Raw genomic sequence first — 15,582 nt, 5'->3', positions numbered from 1 at the left:
TCAGGAGTGCTAGTTCTGTAAGGTTCGCAGGAGAGCTTCTGTAAAGTTTGGAAGGTAGGAGGCGAGGTACTGGCGGAAGTAAAGCTGTGAGGACGGGGCGTGAGTCGTGCTTGGGTAGCTCAGTTGGTAGAGCACTTGCCCGCGAAAGGCAAAGGTCCCGAGTTCGAGTCTCGGTCCAGCACACAATTTTAATCTGCCAGGAAGTTTCATTTCGGAGACAACCTTTTATTTTTGTGGTCGTGAGCGAAATACACGGGAAGCCACGTTCCCGTACGAGTATTCTGATCCTTTCGTATACTGGATCAGCATAAAGCAGTTAAGCTCCTTTTCCTTGGTCTCTGTCTCACCCTCTTTCTTAGGCGTTTTTGATTCTCATTGCATCGCCCGTGCAGCTTGATGATGTGAGTCCCATTCCTTCGGAACACTATTCGTAGGTGGTGTAATTTTTCGGCTGCGCTCTTCTCTCTGACGTCAAAGAAGAACAAACAGGAGTCGATAGGGAAGATATAGGTGATCCAGTATTAGAATCAGACTAAAAGAGCTTTAGAAGACTTAATATCAAATAAGGCAGGAGCTTAACTGCTAGATAACATTCCACCAGAATTTTTAAAATCACTGGGGGATGTGGCACAAAATGACTATTCGCGTTGGTGTGTAGAATATATGAGCCTGGCGATATACCATCTGATGTCCGAAAAAATATCATCCACATAATTCGTAAGACTGCAACAACTGACAAGTGCGAGAATTATCGCACAATCAGCTTAACGGATCATGCATCGAAGGCGCTGACAAGTATAATATACGGAAGAACAGAAAAGGAAACTGAGATCAGTTAGGTGACCATCAGTTTGACTTTAGGAAAGGCAAAGGCAGAGAGGCAATTCTGACGCAATTGATAATGGAAACAAGACTGAAGAAAAATCAATATTTCCCGTAGGATTTGTCAACGTGGAAAATGCGTTCGATAGTGTAAAACGGTGCTAGATGTTCGAAATTCTGAGAGAAATAGCGTAAGGTATGGAGAGAGACGGGCAATATACGACATTTGCAAGAGTCAAGAGGGAATAAAAGTAGTGGAAGACCAAGAAAGAAATGCTCGGATTTAAAAAGGGTTTAAGAGCGGGATGTAATCTTTTGCCCTTACTGTTCAATCTGTACATCGAAGACGCAAAGATGGAAATAAAAGAAAGGTTCTAGAGTGGAATTAAAATTCAAGGTAAAGAGATATCAATGATAAGATTCACTGATGACATTGCTATGCTAAGTAAAAAGAGAAGAAGAATTACAGGTTCTGTTGAATGGAATAAACACTCTAATTAGTACAGAATATGGATTGAGAGTAAGTCGGAGAAAGATGTAAGTAATGAGAAGTAGTAAAAATGAGAACAGCTAGAAACTTAACATCAAGTTTCGTGCTCACGAAGTAGATGAAGTTAAGGAATTCTGCTAACTAGGCAGCAAAATAACGTGTCACGGACGAAGCACGGATCATATCAAAAGTGGACTAGCACTGACCAAGAGAAGTCTACGGGTATCAAATATAGCCCTTAATTTGAGGTAGAAATTTCTGAAAATGTACGTTTAGAGCACAGCATGGTATCATGTAGCTACAATATAGCAGGTCAGCAACTAGAAGCAGTTAATTCCATAAATTATCTGGGAGTAGGCATTAGGAGTGATTTAAAATGGAATGATCATATAAAGTTGATCGTCGGTAAAGCAGATGCTGTTTTTAGAAACGTGCTGTCCTTTTTATTCGTAATACATTACATTTGTTTATACTGAGGGTCTGCTGCCAATCCTTGCAACGAGCGGTGATCGTATGCCGGTCTCCCGCATTTGTGTGTAATTGTTTAGTTTTGCAGCCGGGAACCGAGGGAAGCTATAAAGGCACTAGCAATGATCTTAGAATTACTGATATATGAGAATTTGTGCCGGACAGGGATCCGAACCCTGATATTACGCTTCCCGACCCAAACATCCGTACGTTAAACTGGCTACATTTCTATGCCCTAGTCCCCTGTTTTCATCACTTAATACTCGCAGATTTACTCCCTGTATTCCCGCACCAGTGGTAATGAGACTATGGGTACTCGAGTCCCGTGATATTATAGTCTTATTTCCGCTTAATCATGTGATACTGACTTGCATGTCTGAGTGAACAGACATTAGTGACGACTGACAGCCGTCCGAAATTCCTTCGACATTCGCAGTGAGTGGATTTATTTTGAAATAAGAAGAGGCGTCCGCCGAGGCTATCCTCTCTCTCTCTCTCTCTCCATGTTTATTTATTTTATTTATAGATAATAATATAATGGAAGTATGCAGAAAACGAGCATCAAAGGATCAAAATTAATTGTAAACAAATACACTGAATTGGATTTGCTGATGAAATTCTGAAATGAACGTGGGTTACGTGTAAAGATTTTTCTATTAAACACAAAATAAAACACAAATAAATGGTTCAAATGGCTCTAAGCACTATGGGACTTAAACATCTGAGGTCAGCAGTGCCCTAGACTTAGAACTACTTAAAACTAACTAACCTAAGGACATCACACACATCCATGGCCGAGGAAAAATTCGAACCTGCGACCGTAGCAGTAGCGCGGCTCCGGACTAAAGCGCCTAGAGCCGCTAGGCCACAGTGGCCGGCCACACCTAAACCTAAAATAATAGTGATAGATAAACTGAACAGGTAAAGGGAAACATTAAGACAGGAAATAAAATACTAAAATACGTAAATGAAGTTTGCTACTTGGGAAGTACAATAGCAGATAACAACAGAACTGTATAATCGATGCTGAAAGAAGGATTACAATGACTTTGCAAGCCTTCAGAAATAAGTGTAATGTAGCAGCAAAAAATGACCTTAATATAGGAACGAGAAAGAAATTTGTCAACACATTTATTTTGAGTATTTTCAGACACGGTGAGAAGGGCGGACACTGTGTAAATAAGAAAACAAACTATGAACAAGTACTAAAAGAAATTAAACAGAAACGTGCGTTGAATAACATGATACAGAAAAGTAAAACTAAGTTAACTGGGCACTCAATTCGACATAACAACTCCATAAAAAAAGTCGCGGTAGATGTGTGTATGGAGAAGAGCCACAAAACCCTCCTGGCCTGAAAGAAAATCTAATGTAAAAATGCTAAAAGAAATTAAACAGGAAAGTGATTGGACACGCAGGTCGACGTGACGGCTCCATAAAAACGTCGTAGAGGGAAACAACCTGAGCAAAAAGTTGAGAGGCAGTGTCAGGACGTCCGTATTCCAACGTATTAACCAGTGAAATGAGCTGCAGCGACTATAAGCAAATGGTAGGGATGGCGAGGGACGGAGCGGGATAGCTACATCAACAAGGCGTTGTTTTTAGTGTTTGACGATGATGACGTCTTCTGTATATTGGATGGCATCATCCGCGTACAACCTCATGGAGCTTCCGACGTTACGCACTACTTCATTCATGTAGTAATAGTTTCTTGGGGTTCTCCCGTAGATACGACGTGATTATAATTGAAGTGAAGCTACTCACTTCAACTATCGTAGGCCAGCGAAACTTGGTAGATATTGTAATGCGTTAATGCAGAACCGAGTTTCTGTGGAAACCAAGGTAGTTACAGTTCTGGCTACCAGGTGCAAATCTGGTGCTGTGCGCTGTTTGTATCCACAACGTGAGTGAAAAGTATGGCTGTCGAGAAGAGAGACTGTGCGCTTTTAATGACACTGTTCTACGTGAGCGGCAGCAGTTGCAGAGGCGCATTGGGAAAGTATCGGCGACTGAAATGTCTAAGGAGGGGCCCGCTCTCATTACATGGTTTAATCAAGAGGATAAGGAAATTTAAAACGCGGGTGAACTTAATGTGGTACTTAGATGAGAAAGGAGTCCTATCCCGGCGGGAAGTTATTGACGATTTGCTGCTCTGTAATTGACCATGCGGCACATGCCCGAGTAGTGGTACTATCCATCTCATGGTGAATAGTAAGGGAAGTTTTGCTGTCTATTTTCACTGGTACCCATACAAGATCCAGACGGTGCAGCAACTGATACCTCAAGAGCCTCAGCAATGTTCTGAATTTGCTCTTCGGTTTCTGGCATGGATCGAAGTTGATGAATGTGGCCGGGCAATATTCTATGGAATTACAATGAAATGAATACCCCTAGATGCATACAGGCGTTGATATAAGTAAACGGGTACAGTTGAAAATGTGTGCCCCGGCCGGGACTCGAACCCGGGATCTCCTGCTTACATGGCAGACGCTCTATCCATCTGAGCCACCGAGGATAGTGCGACTGCACGTACTTATCTCTGGCACGCCCCCCGTGAGACCCACATTCCCAACTTATTGTCCCGCACAATAGATTCATCGTGTCCCTGCCCATTATTCTCATTACTCGCGGCTTTTTGCCGATTCCCGTAAGAGTTTGGGCACTGTTTGTGCATCTGCACAGAAGAAGATGGTCAAATGGCCGGCCGGTGAGCCTTAAGACGGCATCTGTTCTTTCGGACATGTCCAGAAGAACAGATACCATCTTCATACATATAAATATTCTAAGGAGTGACGAGACACATTTTACGCTACAGGCTGCAGTGAATACACGGAACTTCCGAACTTGGGGTATGGTTAAACCGCGAGTTGCGCGCGAAGAGCCATTGCTTTCGTCGTATGTGGCTATGTGGTGTGGTTTCACAAGCACCTATCGTCGCCCCTTATAGGTGAGTAGTCAGCGCGACATCATGTCAATCCTAAGGGTTCGATTCCCGGCTGGGTCGTAGATTTTCTCCGCTCAGGGACTGGGTGTTGTGTTGTCCTAATCATCATCGTTTTATCCCCATCGACGCGCAAGTCGCCGAAGTGGCGTCACTTTGAAAGACTTGCACCTGGCGAACGGTCTACCTGATGGGAGGCCCTAGTCATACGACATTTACATTTTACAAGCACCTATACTCTCGGTCCGTTCTTCTCTGAAGAGAATACACCCAGAGGGACTGTCAGGTGTATCGTGACGTCAGCACGTTGTCGAAACCTCCTTGCACAGCATATGATTCCTGCGCTGGAAGAGCGCAACTGTGTGGAAACTCCTGTTTTCATGCTAGATGCGGGAACACCTCATGCCGCTCGCCCAATGAAAGATCTGCTGATGCAACCTTCTACGAAATCGTTATCTCCAGAGATTTCCCAGATGTATGGCCTGCAACATCACCTGATCTGAATCCGTGTAACTGTTGTCTCTGGGGATATCTAAAACAACGTGTTTACCAGGGAAACATTCGGCCTCTGCCTGATCTAAAGGGCAGTATACAGGCACACGTTGTTCAGATTCCACCGAAACTGCTGCGAGAAACTGTTGATCACGTCGTTTTACGGATGCAGCATCTCGTCAATGTCTCTGGTGCTCTCACAAATTGTGTAAGCGGAGGTTAATAATAAAATCAACATTATACCTTTCTCACTTGTTTGACATTGCCTGCCCACGTCCTCTTCCTAATCCATTACATATAGCAACATTTCTATAAGTCTTTCTCGGATTCACAGCTTTAGATTCGCTCCTGGTGACCAAAATTGGAACTAATTGTTTTTTCAGCATAAATCGGTTCTGCATAACGCGTTAGAATGTTTCCCAGCTTCCGCTGCCATACGATAACTGCAGCCAAGATTGGGCCTCTGTGATTAGCTGCAGTTTAATTACACTACTGGCCATTAAAATTGCTTCACCAGGAAGAAATGCAGATGATCAACGGGTGTTCATTGGACAAATATATTATACTAGAACTAACATGTGATTACATTTTCACGCAATTTGGGTGCATAGATCCTGAGAAATCAGTACCCAGAACAACCACCTCTAGCCGTAATAACGGCCTTGATACGCCTGGGCATTGAGTCAAACAGAACTTCGATGGCGTGTACAGGTACAGCTACCCATGCAGCTTCAACACGATACCACAGTTCACCCAGAGTAATGACTGGCGTATTGTGACGAGCCAGTTGCTCGACCACCATTGACCAGACGTTTTCAGTTGGTGGGAGATCTGGAGAATGTGATGGCCAGGGCAGCAGTCGAACATTTTCTGTATCCAGAAAGGCCCGTACAGGACCTGCAACATGCGGTCGTGCATTAACCTGCTGAAATGTAGGGTTTCGCAGGGATCGAATGAAGGGTAGAGCCACGGGTAGTAACACATCTGAAATGTAACGTCCACTGTTCAAAGTGCCGTCAGTGCGAACAAGAGGTGACCGAGCCGTGTAACCAATGGCACCCCGTACCATCACGCCGGGTGATACGCCAGTATGGCGATGACGAATACACGCTTCCAATGTGCGTTCACCGCGATGTCGCCAAACACGGATGCGACCATCATGATGCTGTACACAGAACCTGGATTCATCGAAAAAAATGACGTTTTGCCATTCGTGCACCTAGGCTCGTCGTTGAGTACAACATCGCAGGCGCTCCTGTCTGTCATGCAGCGACGAGGGTAACCGCAGCCACGGTCTCCGACCTGATAGTCAGTGCTGCTGCAAACGTCGCCGAAGTGTTCATGCAGATGGTTGTTGTCTTGAAAACGTCCCCATCTGTTGAGTCAGGAGTCGAGACGTGGGCTGTACGATCCATTACAGCCTTGAGGATAATATGGCTGTCATCTCGACTGCTAGTGATACGAGGCCGTTGGGATCAAGCACGGCGTTCCGTATTACCCTCCTTACCCTCCTTAACCCACCGATTCCATATTCTGCTAACAGTAATTGGATCTCGACCAACGCGAGTAGCAATGTCGCGATACGATAAACTGCAATCGCGATAGGCTACAATCCGACCTTCATCAAAGTCGGAAAGGTGATAGTACGCATTTCTCCTCCTCACACGAGGCATCACAACAACGTTTCACCAGGCAACGCCGCTCAACTGCTGTTTATGCATGAGGAATCGGTCGGAAACTTTCCTCATGTCAGCACGTTTAGGTGTCGCTACCGGCGCCAACCTTGTGTGAAAGCTCTGAAAAGCTAATCATTTGCATATCACAGCATCTTCTTCCTGTCGGTTAAATATCGCGTCTGTAGCACGTCATCTTCGCGGTGTAGGAATTTTAATGGCTAGTAGTGTATAACCACCCGGTACCTGTACGTCAGAAGATTTTCTCTTTCAGTAATGACATGGTGTGTTGCACTTGCTAGGAACCGTTCAGCGCAATAAAAAATCTGGCTTGATACTCCGTAATCTTGTATTTTGCTCATTGTGTGTGACAGTGCGGATAGCGAGTATACAGTAATTGTCAGACCGTTTTGGGAGGACGCGTGGTGTAGCGGCTCGGCTGGACAGGCCGGCTGCAAGCGGCTCCGCCGTCCCACCGTGCGCGGTGCGCGCCGCCTACGCAGCCTGGGCGCCTCTCGGGGGCCGGACAGGTTTCCGTGGCCCCCATTGCGTCACCTCGCCGTCTCCGCGTCACGTACACGCGCCGTGCCCTGCCGCCTGGACACCGGCCTCGCCGAAATAACCCGCGCCGAAGCTCGCTGGGGACGCAAACGAGGAGATTACGTTGAGCCAAATTTGTGCAGAACGGCTTCGATGTTGCACTTTTCGCCGAAGACACTGCGACTTACACTAGCTGTCGCAACCTCCTTTTTATTCGCAGATTTTAATTATACGCGGGTCACTCCAAAAGAAATGCAGACTATTTTTTGTAAAATCCATCTTTTATTCTACAAGTTTGAAAGTTTTACACTGTGTACATACAGGGTGTTTCAAAAATGACCGGTATATTTGAAGCGGCAATAAAAACTAAACGAGCAGCGATAGAAATACACCGTTTGTTGCAATATGCTTGGGACAACAGTACATTTTCAGGCAGACAAACTTCCGAAATTACAGTAGTTACAATTTTCAACAACAGATGGCGCTGCAAGTGATGTGAAAGATATAGAAGACAACGCAGTCTGTGGGTGCGCCATTCTGTACGTCGTCTTTCTGCTGTAAGCGTGTGCTGTTCACAACGTGCAAGTGTGCTGTAGACAACATGGTTTATTCCTTAGAACAGAGGATTTTTCTGGTGTTGGAATTCCACCGCCTAGAACACAGTGTTGTTGCAACAAGACGAAGTTTTCAACGGAGGTTTAATGTAACCGAAGGACCGAAAAGCGATACAATAAAGGATCTGTTTGAAAAATTTCAACGGACTGGGAACGTGACGGATAAACGTGCTGGAAAGGTAGGGCGACCGCGTACGGCAACCACAGAGGGCAACGCGCAGCTAGTGCAGCAGGTGATCCAACAGCGGCCTCGGGTTTCCGTTCGCCGTGTTGCAGCTGCGGTCCAAATGACGCCAACGTCCACGTATCGTCTCATGCGCCAGAGTTTACACCTCTATCCATACAAAATTCAAACGCGGCAACCCCTCAGCGCCGCTACCATTGCTGCACGAGAGACATTCGCTAACGATATAGTGCACAGGATTGATGACGGCGATATGCATGTGGGCAGCATTTGGTAGCTTATTTTTACCTGGACGGCTTCGTCAATAAACAGAACTGGCGCATATGGGGAACCGAAAAGCCCCATGTTGCAGTCCCATCGTCCCTGCATCCTCAAAAAGTACTGGTCTGGGCCGCCATTTCTTCCAAAGGAATCATTGGCCCATTTTTCAGATCCGAAACGATTACTGCATCACGCTATCTGGACATTCTTCGTGAATTTGTGGCGGTACAAACTGCCTTAGACGACACTGCGAACACCTCGTGGTTTATGCAAGATGGTGCCCGGCCACATTGCACGGCCGACGTCTTTAATTTCCTGAATGAATATTTCGATGATCGTGTGATTGCTTTGGGCTATCCGAAACATACAGGAGGCGGCGTGGATTGGCCTCCCTATTCGCCTGGACCAACCTGTTGGAGCCACTGTTTGGCAGCGTACACAAGGGAGTCATCATCTTCAAACCTTGTTCCACGAAGATAGTCTTTCAGTTTCCCAAAGAGATGGTAGTCACAAGGAGTCAGGTCAGGACTGCAAGGCGGGTCTTTCAGTGTTGTCCATCCGAGTTTTGTGATCGCTTCCATGGTTTTTTGACTGACATGTCGCCGTGCATTGTCGTGCAACAGCAAAACAGCTTTTGCCGATGTGGTCGAACGCGACTCAGACGAGCTTGATGGTTCTTCAGTGTCGTCACATATGCATTATGCATCAGAATTTATGGTGGTTCCACTTGCATCTCCACCATTCTCGTACTGTTCCAAAAGATCTCTGCATACCGTTTTTCTTGTTTCTTTGTGAGCCACTGTCAACATCCTGGGAACCCACCTGGCACAAACCTTTTTTAACGCCAACACATTCAGTATTCTGCAAACACTTCCTTCCCTTATCTCAACGTAGCGTGACAATTCGTTCACTGTGATGCGTCTTGTCAGCAGTCACCAATTCGTTAACTCTCTGCTCACTGTCTGGAGTGTGTGCAGTACGAGGCCTGCCGCTGCGAGGACAATCCTCAATATTGCTGTGCCTGCTTTCATCACGTAACCTGCTTGCCCACCGACTAACTGTACTGCGATCGACAGCAGCATCTTCATACACCTTTTTCAACCTCTTGTGCATGTTTCCCACTGTCTCGTTTTCACAGCACAGGAATTCTATGACAGCACGTTGCTTCTGACGAACGTCAAGTGGAGCAGCTATCTTGAAGACATGCTGTGACGGCGCCACTCTGGGAACAGGTTGAACTAAGTTGGAAAACAAGCGGAAAGGATGTATCTACACACTGTAAAACTTTCACACGTGTAGAATGAAAACTGTATTTTTATTGGGTCATACTGGGTCCGTTCTTGTTCTTAGTATACATAAACTAGCTTAGCGCCTCCTGCTTCACTCGCGTAGATTTTATGGTCAGCACAGATTTTGTTTGTTTTTGTTTTTCTTTAATCAAATTTTTATATTGTTCACAAATTCTAGATTTTTCACACTGAGTAAGGCCAATAAAAGCATGGTCTTTTCCGATGGTACTTCTGACCGAGAAGCGGTTCTGGTAGCTGGAGTCCAAGGTTTTTGTTAATCATGATTTGTGCGAAATTGTGGTGATTTTTCAGTAGAAACGTCCAGCCCCTAAAACATATTTCTTTCTACCTAACCGAGAAGTGAAATGCCACTTATCACAGATTTAGCTTTAAATTCTTGTAATATAACGACATAATTTCTTAAAAACTTTCATCCCCTATTTCATCCTCTTAGCGACTGAATTTCCTAAAACAGCGAAACACTTTTTTTTTTTGCTTCCAACCGAGAAGCCAAATTCTACATTCATAGATTTAGCTTCAGAAATGGTTTCATAATGAAATACTTTCTCTAAACCCCTCATTTCCTTTATCATCCCATTAGGAGCGGAATTTCGAACAATCCCTTCTCAGATGATGCCTACAGTAGAAGATCCACAACCTGTCCAAATTTTAAGTTTCTATCCTTAGCGGTTTGGCCTGCGCGTTAATGAGTCTATACATCAGTTTGGCCCTGTTTCACCACCTCGGGGGTTGAATTTCCAAAAACTCTGAAACACAAATTTTTTTTAAACTTCCTGACAGATTAAAACTGTGTGCCGGACCGAGACTCGAAGCCGGCCGCGGTGGTCTAGCGGTTCTGGCGCTGCGGTCCGGATCCGCGGGACTGCTACGGTCGCAGGTTCGAATCCTGCCTCGGGCATGGGTGTGTGTGATGTCCTTAGGTTGGTTAGGTTTAAGTAGTTCTAAGTTCTAGGGGACTTATGACCTAAGATGTTGAGTCCCATAGTGCTCAGAGCCATTTTTGAACCGAGACTCGAACTCGGGACCTTTGCATTTCGCGGGCGAATGCTCTACCATCTGATCAACACAACTCGCGACCCGTCCTCACAGATTCAATTCTGCCAGTACCTCGTCTCCTACCTTCCAATCTTCACAGAAGCTCTTCTGCGAACCTTGCAGAACTAGCACTCCTGGATGAAAGGATACTGCGGAGACAGAGATGGTAGAGCACTTGCCCGCGAAAGGCAAAGGTCCCGAGTTCGAGTCTCGGTCCGGCACACAGTTTTAATCTGTTAGGAAGTTTCATATCAGCGCACACTCCGTTGCAGAGTGAAAATCTCATTGTGCAAACATCCCCTAGACTGTGACTAAGCCATGTTTCCGCAATATCCTTTCTTCCAGGAGTGCTAGTTCTGCAAGTTTCGCAGAAGAGCTTCTGTGAAGTTTGGAAGGTAGGAGACGAGGCACTGGCAGAATTGAATTTGTGAGGACAGGTCGTGAGTCGTGCTTGGGTAGCTCAGATGGTAGAGCACTTGCCCGCGAAAGGCAAAGCTCCCGAGTTCGAGTCTCTGTCCGGCACACAGTTTTAATTTGTCAGGAAGTTTCATATCTGCGCACACTCTGCTGCAGAGTGAAAATCTTATTCTGAGACATATTGTTTTATTTGTAACCGAGAAGTCGCATACCAATTTTCATACACTACTGGCCATTAAAATTGCTACACCACGAAGATGATGTGCTACAGACGCGATATTTAACCGACAGGAAGAAGATGCTGTGATATGCAAATGATTAGCTTTTCAGAGCATTCACACAAGGGTGGCGCCGGTGGCGACACCTACAACGTGCTGACATGAGGAAAGTTTCCAATAGATTTCTCATACACAAACAGCAGTTGACCGGCGTTGCCTGGTGAAACGTTGTTGTGATGTAAGGAGGAGAAATGCGTACCATCACGTTTCCAACTTTGATAAAGGTCGGATTGTAGCCTATCGCGATTGCGGTTTACCGTATCACGTCGTTGCTGCTCGCGTTGGTCGAGATCCAATGACTCTTAGCAGGATCTGGAATCGCTGGGTTCAGGAGGGTAATACGGAACGCCGTGCTGGATCCCAACGGCGTCAAATCACTAGCAGTCGACATGAAAGGCATCTTATCCGCATGGCTGTAACGGATCGTACAGCCACGTCTCGATCCCTGAGTCAACAGATGGGGACGTTTGCAAGACAACAACCATCTGCACGAACAGTTCGACGATGTTTGCAGCAGCGTGGACTATCAGCTCGGAGACCATGGCTGCGGTTACCCTTGACCTTGCGTCACAGACAGGAGCGCCTGGGATGGTGTATCCAACGACGAACCTGCGTGCACGAATGGCAAAACGTCATTTTTTCGGATGAATTTAGGTTTTGTGTACAGCATCATGATGGTCACATCCGTGTTTGGCGACATCGCGGTGAACGCACATTGGAAGCGTGTATTCGTCATCGCCGTACTGGCGTATCACCCGGCGTGATGGGATCGGGTGCCATTGTTTACATGTTTCGGTCACCTCTTGTTCGCATTGACGGCACTTTTAACAGTGGACGTTACATTTCAGATGTATTACGACCCGTGGCTCTACCCTTCATTCGATCCCTGCGAAACCCTACATTTCAGGAGGATAATGCACGGCTGCATCTTGCAGGTCCTGTACGGGCCTTTCTGGATACAGAAAATGTTCAACTGCTGCCCTGGCCAGCACATTCTCTAGATCTCTCGCCAATTGAAAACGTCTGGTCAATGGTGGCCGAGCAACTGGCTCGTCACAATACGCCAGTCACTACTCTTGATGAACTGTGGTATCTTGTTGTAGCTGCATGGGCAGCTGTACCTGTACACGCCATCCAAGCTCTGTTTGACTCAATGCCCAGGCGTATCAAGGCCGTTATTACGGCCAGAGGTGGTTGTTCTGGGTACTGATTTCTCAGGATCTATGCTCCCAAATTGCGTGAAAATGTAATCACATCTCAGTTCTAGTATAATATATCTGTCCAATGAATACCCGTTTATCATCTGCATTTCTTCTAGGTGTAGCAATTTTAATGGCCAGTAGTGTAGATATAGTAGTGTAGATAGATATAGCTTAAAAATAGCTTTAAAATATTTTATTGCCTCTTTTTCTTACTGATTCATTTTTTAGAAAAACTTCAACCACTTTTTCACCATCATAGGGATTAAATTTCTAAAAAATTCTGAAACACGTATTTGTTCATTTCTGTCCGAGAAACGAAATACAAATTTTCGTAGGTCTTCAGAATTGTCCTAATAGCGACATGTTCAAAAACCCTCTCATTCCCTGTTTTACCCTCTTAGGGGTGGAATTTCGAAAACTCCCTTCTTAAACGACGCCTGTAGTGTAAGATCTACACATTCTGCGAATTTCAAGTTTGTATCGCTAGTGGTTTGGACTGGGCGATAACGAGTCAGTGAGGGAATCAGTCAGTCGGGACATTGCCTTTTATGTATACAGATGATCATCTATCATATGTCCAAAAAGCTCTTTGCAAATGATAAATCATAATTCAGCAGTTGAAAATGTACGGTAATAATTTTTTGAAAATTACTAATTGGTTTTGTGCAAATGGACTGACACTGAATCTAGATAAAATTCAGCGATGTACTTTAGTACAGTCTTGGCGTGAAATACGACAACACTGTTATTTGCTTGCCTTCTTATGGCAAAACATGTCTCTGTACGTTTTTGTGTGAGCAGTGTAGCCAACTTAACTGCTAGTTTCGGTGATTTAAAAATGTTCTATCCATCTGTGATTTGTCATACGTGCATTAGATCGTTTTAATGATGTCAATATTTATGAAATTAAGTAGTAGTGTAGGCGTTGAAGATCCAAGTGGAGCGTGGGGAAGGGCCAAATATGAGCAAAAGTAACGAACAGTGAATGTGTAATGAGTGAATGTATAATGAGAATGAGTTAGTAATGAGATAGAGAAAAAAGCGGGAGAGAGACAATGGAGGTGAAATGGAGGGGTGTATTTTTTATGTACTTTCTTCATCGAAATTGTATAGTGTCTGGAGTCTTGAGAAATGAGAGATGTCCGTTTTTACTGATTTTTTTTAATACTAATATCTTATTCTATTGTCCTTGGCTTGCGATATTCCAGTTTCAGATGATCTACAAATGTTGAATGGTTTGCACTGAATAAGTTTGTAGCCGCGCGTAATTAGCCGAGCGGTCTGGGCGCTGCAGTCATGGACTGTGCGGCTGGTCCCGGCGGAGGTGCGAGTCCTCCCTCGGGAATGGGTGTGTGCGTTTGTCCTTAGGATAATTTAGGTTAAGTAGTGTGTACGCTTAGGGACTGATGACCTTAGCAGTTAAGTCCCATAAGATATCACACACATTTAAATAAATAATTACTCTTTGTAGGTGAACAGACTGATTAGAATATCATTAGTAACGGACACTATGCCACAACAAATGAAGAAATTAATTGCTCAACTTTTGCAGTATGGTTGCAATCCAGGAGTAAACGGGTCGTAACTGTGCTAAGACATACAATGTCATACCGTCCATCGCGCAACCTCTTGTCCTCCGTAATCTCTCGTGCCTATGCGTTTTCGCCACTTCGATTACAAACCGTCGTACAGTAATTTTCGTGTGTCGCGTCCCGCTGTGAATGACTGTTGTAGAGAACAGCACGTCTCGCCCGGTCCCATTTGTAACAAGAGGGACATTTCGTAAGCGATAATTCCGCCATCGCTAGGCAGCGGACACCTGAGACAACAAGGCGCTGTTACGTCAGTGGCGGTGCGTGCGAAATGCGCGGTTTGTCGGCCACACAGGCAGACAATGCAGTCCCCTCGATCGCCATGTGCAGCACGTCGCGACGACAACGTGACCGCCCAGCCGCGGGGCCGAGAACAGGTGGATACACAAGCGTTAGAGGTTGTACACGGCATCTCTCTCAGTTTCACTACATGAAACACGCGAGACGAACCAGTGATAGTGCATCAAGTAGTTGGGTGATTGCCGCTTCTGACAGTGTTTATGCTGGACAGATTGTCCTAAACTGTCGTCGTCGTCATCGTTGTTGTTGTTGTCGTCGTCGTCAATTAGAAGATTCTTTTGATGCAGCACTTCACGCTAGTCTATCCCGTGCAAGCTTCTTTATCTCTACATCCATTTCCACCTCCTTAGCCGGCCGGTGTGGCCGAGCGGTTCTAGGCGCTTCAGTCTGGAACCGCGCGACCGCTACGGTCGCAGGTTCGAATCCTGCCTCGGGCAGGGATGCGTGTGATGTCCTTAGGTTAGTTAGGTTTAAGTAGTTTTAAGTTATAGGGGACTGATGACCTCAAATGTTAAGTCCCATAGTGCTCAGAGCCATTTTTGAACCACCTCCTTACTGTATTCAAGCCGTCCGCCCCGATATCGCCGACACGGTAGCTCAGCGTGTTCGGTCAGAGGGTTAGCAGCCCTCTGTAATAAAAAAAAAAACTGAGTTAAACGATCAAAGACGAACTTAAACGGATGTCTTACGACGTCCGCCCAGAGCACATACAACGAACGAAAACAAACAAAATGAGAATTAAAATAAAAAAATAAATAAAAAAGTGCTCTGAGTGTCGGATTGCCGTCCTAGGGGCCCGGGTTCGATTCCCGGCTAGGTTGTAGATTTTCTCCGATCAGGGACTGTGTGTTGTGTTGTCTTCATCATCATTTCATCCTCATCCGGCGCGCAGGTCGCCCAATGTGGCGTCGAATGTAATGAGACCTGCACCAAGGCGGCCAGACCTGACCTGCAAGGGGCCTC

The 15,582-nt window shown here is 45.5% G+C and overlaps 1 protein-coding gene and 1 non-coding gene across 2 annotated transcripts in view; one reads left to right on the top strand and one right to left on the bottom strand.

Annotated features, from left to right (window-relative positions):
• Positions 1-15,582, top strand: part of LOC124592341 (division abnormally delayed protein-like) — a 610,377-nt gene that overhangs the window by 197,096 nt on the left and 397,699 nt on the right. The window lies entirely within an intron of this gene.
• On the bottom strand, positions 4,222-4,295 carry Trnat-ugu. Its single transcript has one exon. It is a non-coding gene; the product is annotated as a tRNA-Thr (tRNA).

The sequence above is a fragment of the Schistocerca americana genome, chromosome 2 (assembly GCF_021461395.2).
Source record: "Schistocerca americana isolate TAMUIC-IGC-003095 chromosome 2, iqSchAmer2.1, whole genome shotgun sequence".
NCBI lineage: Eukaryota > Metazoa > Arthropoda > Insecta > Orthoptera > Acrididae > Schistocerca > Schistocerca americana.
This window is presented reverse-complemented; position numbering and strand designations above follow the sequence as displayed.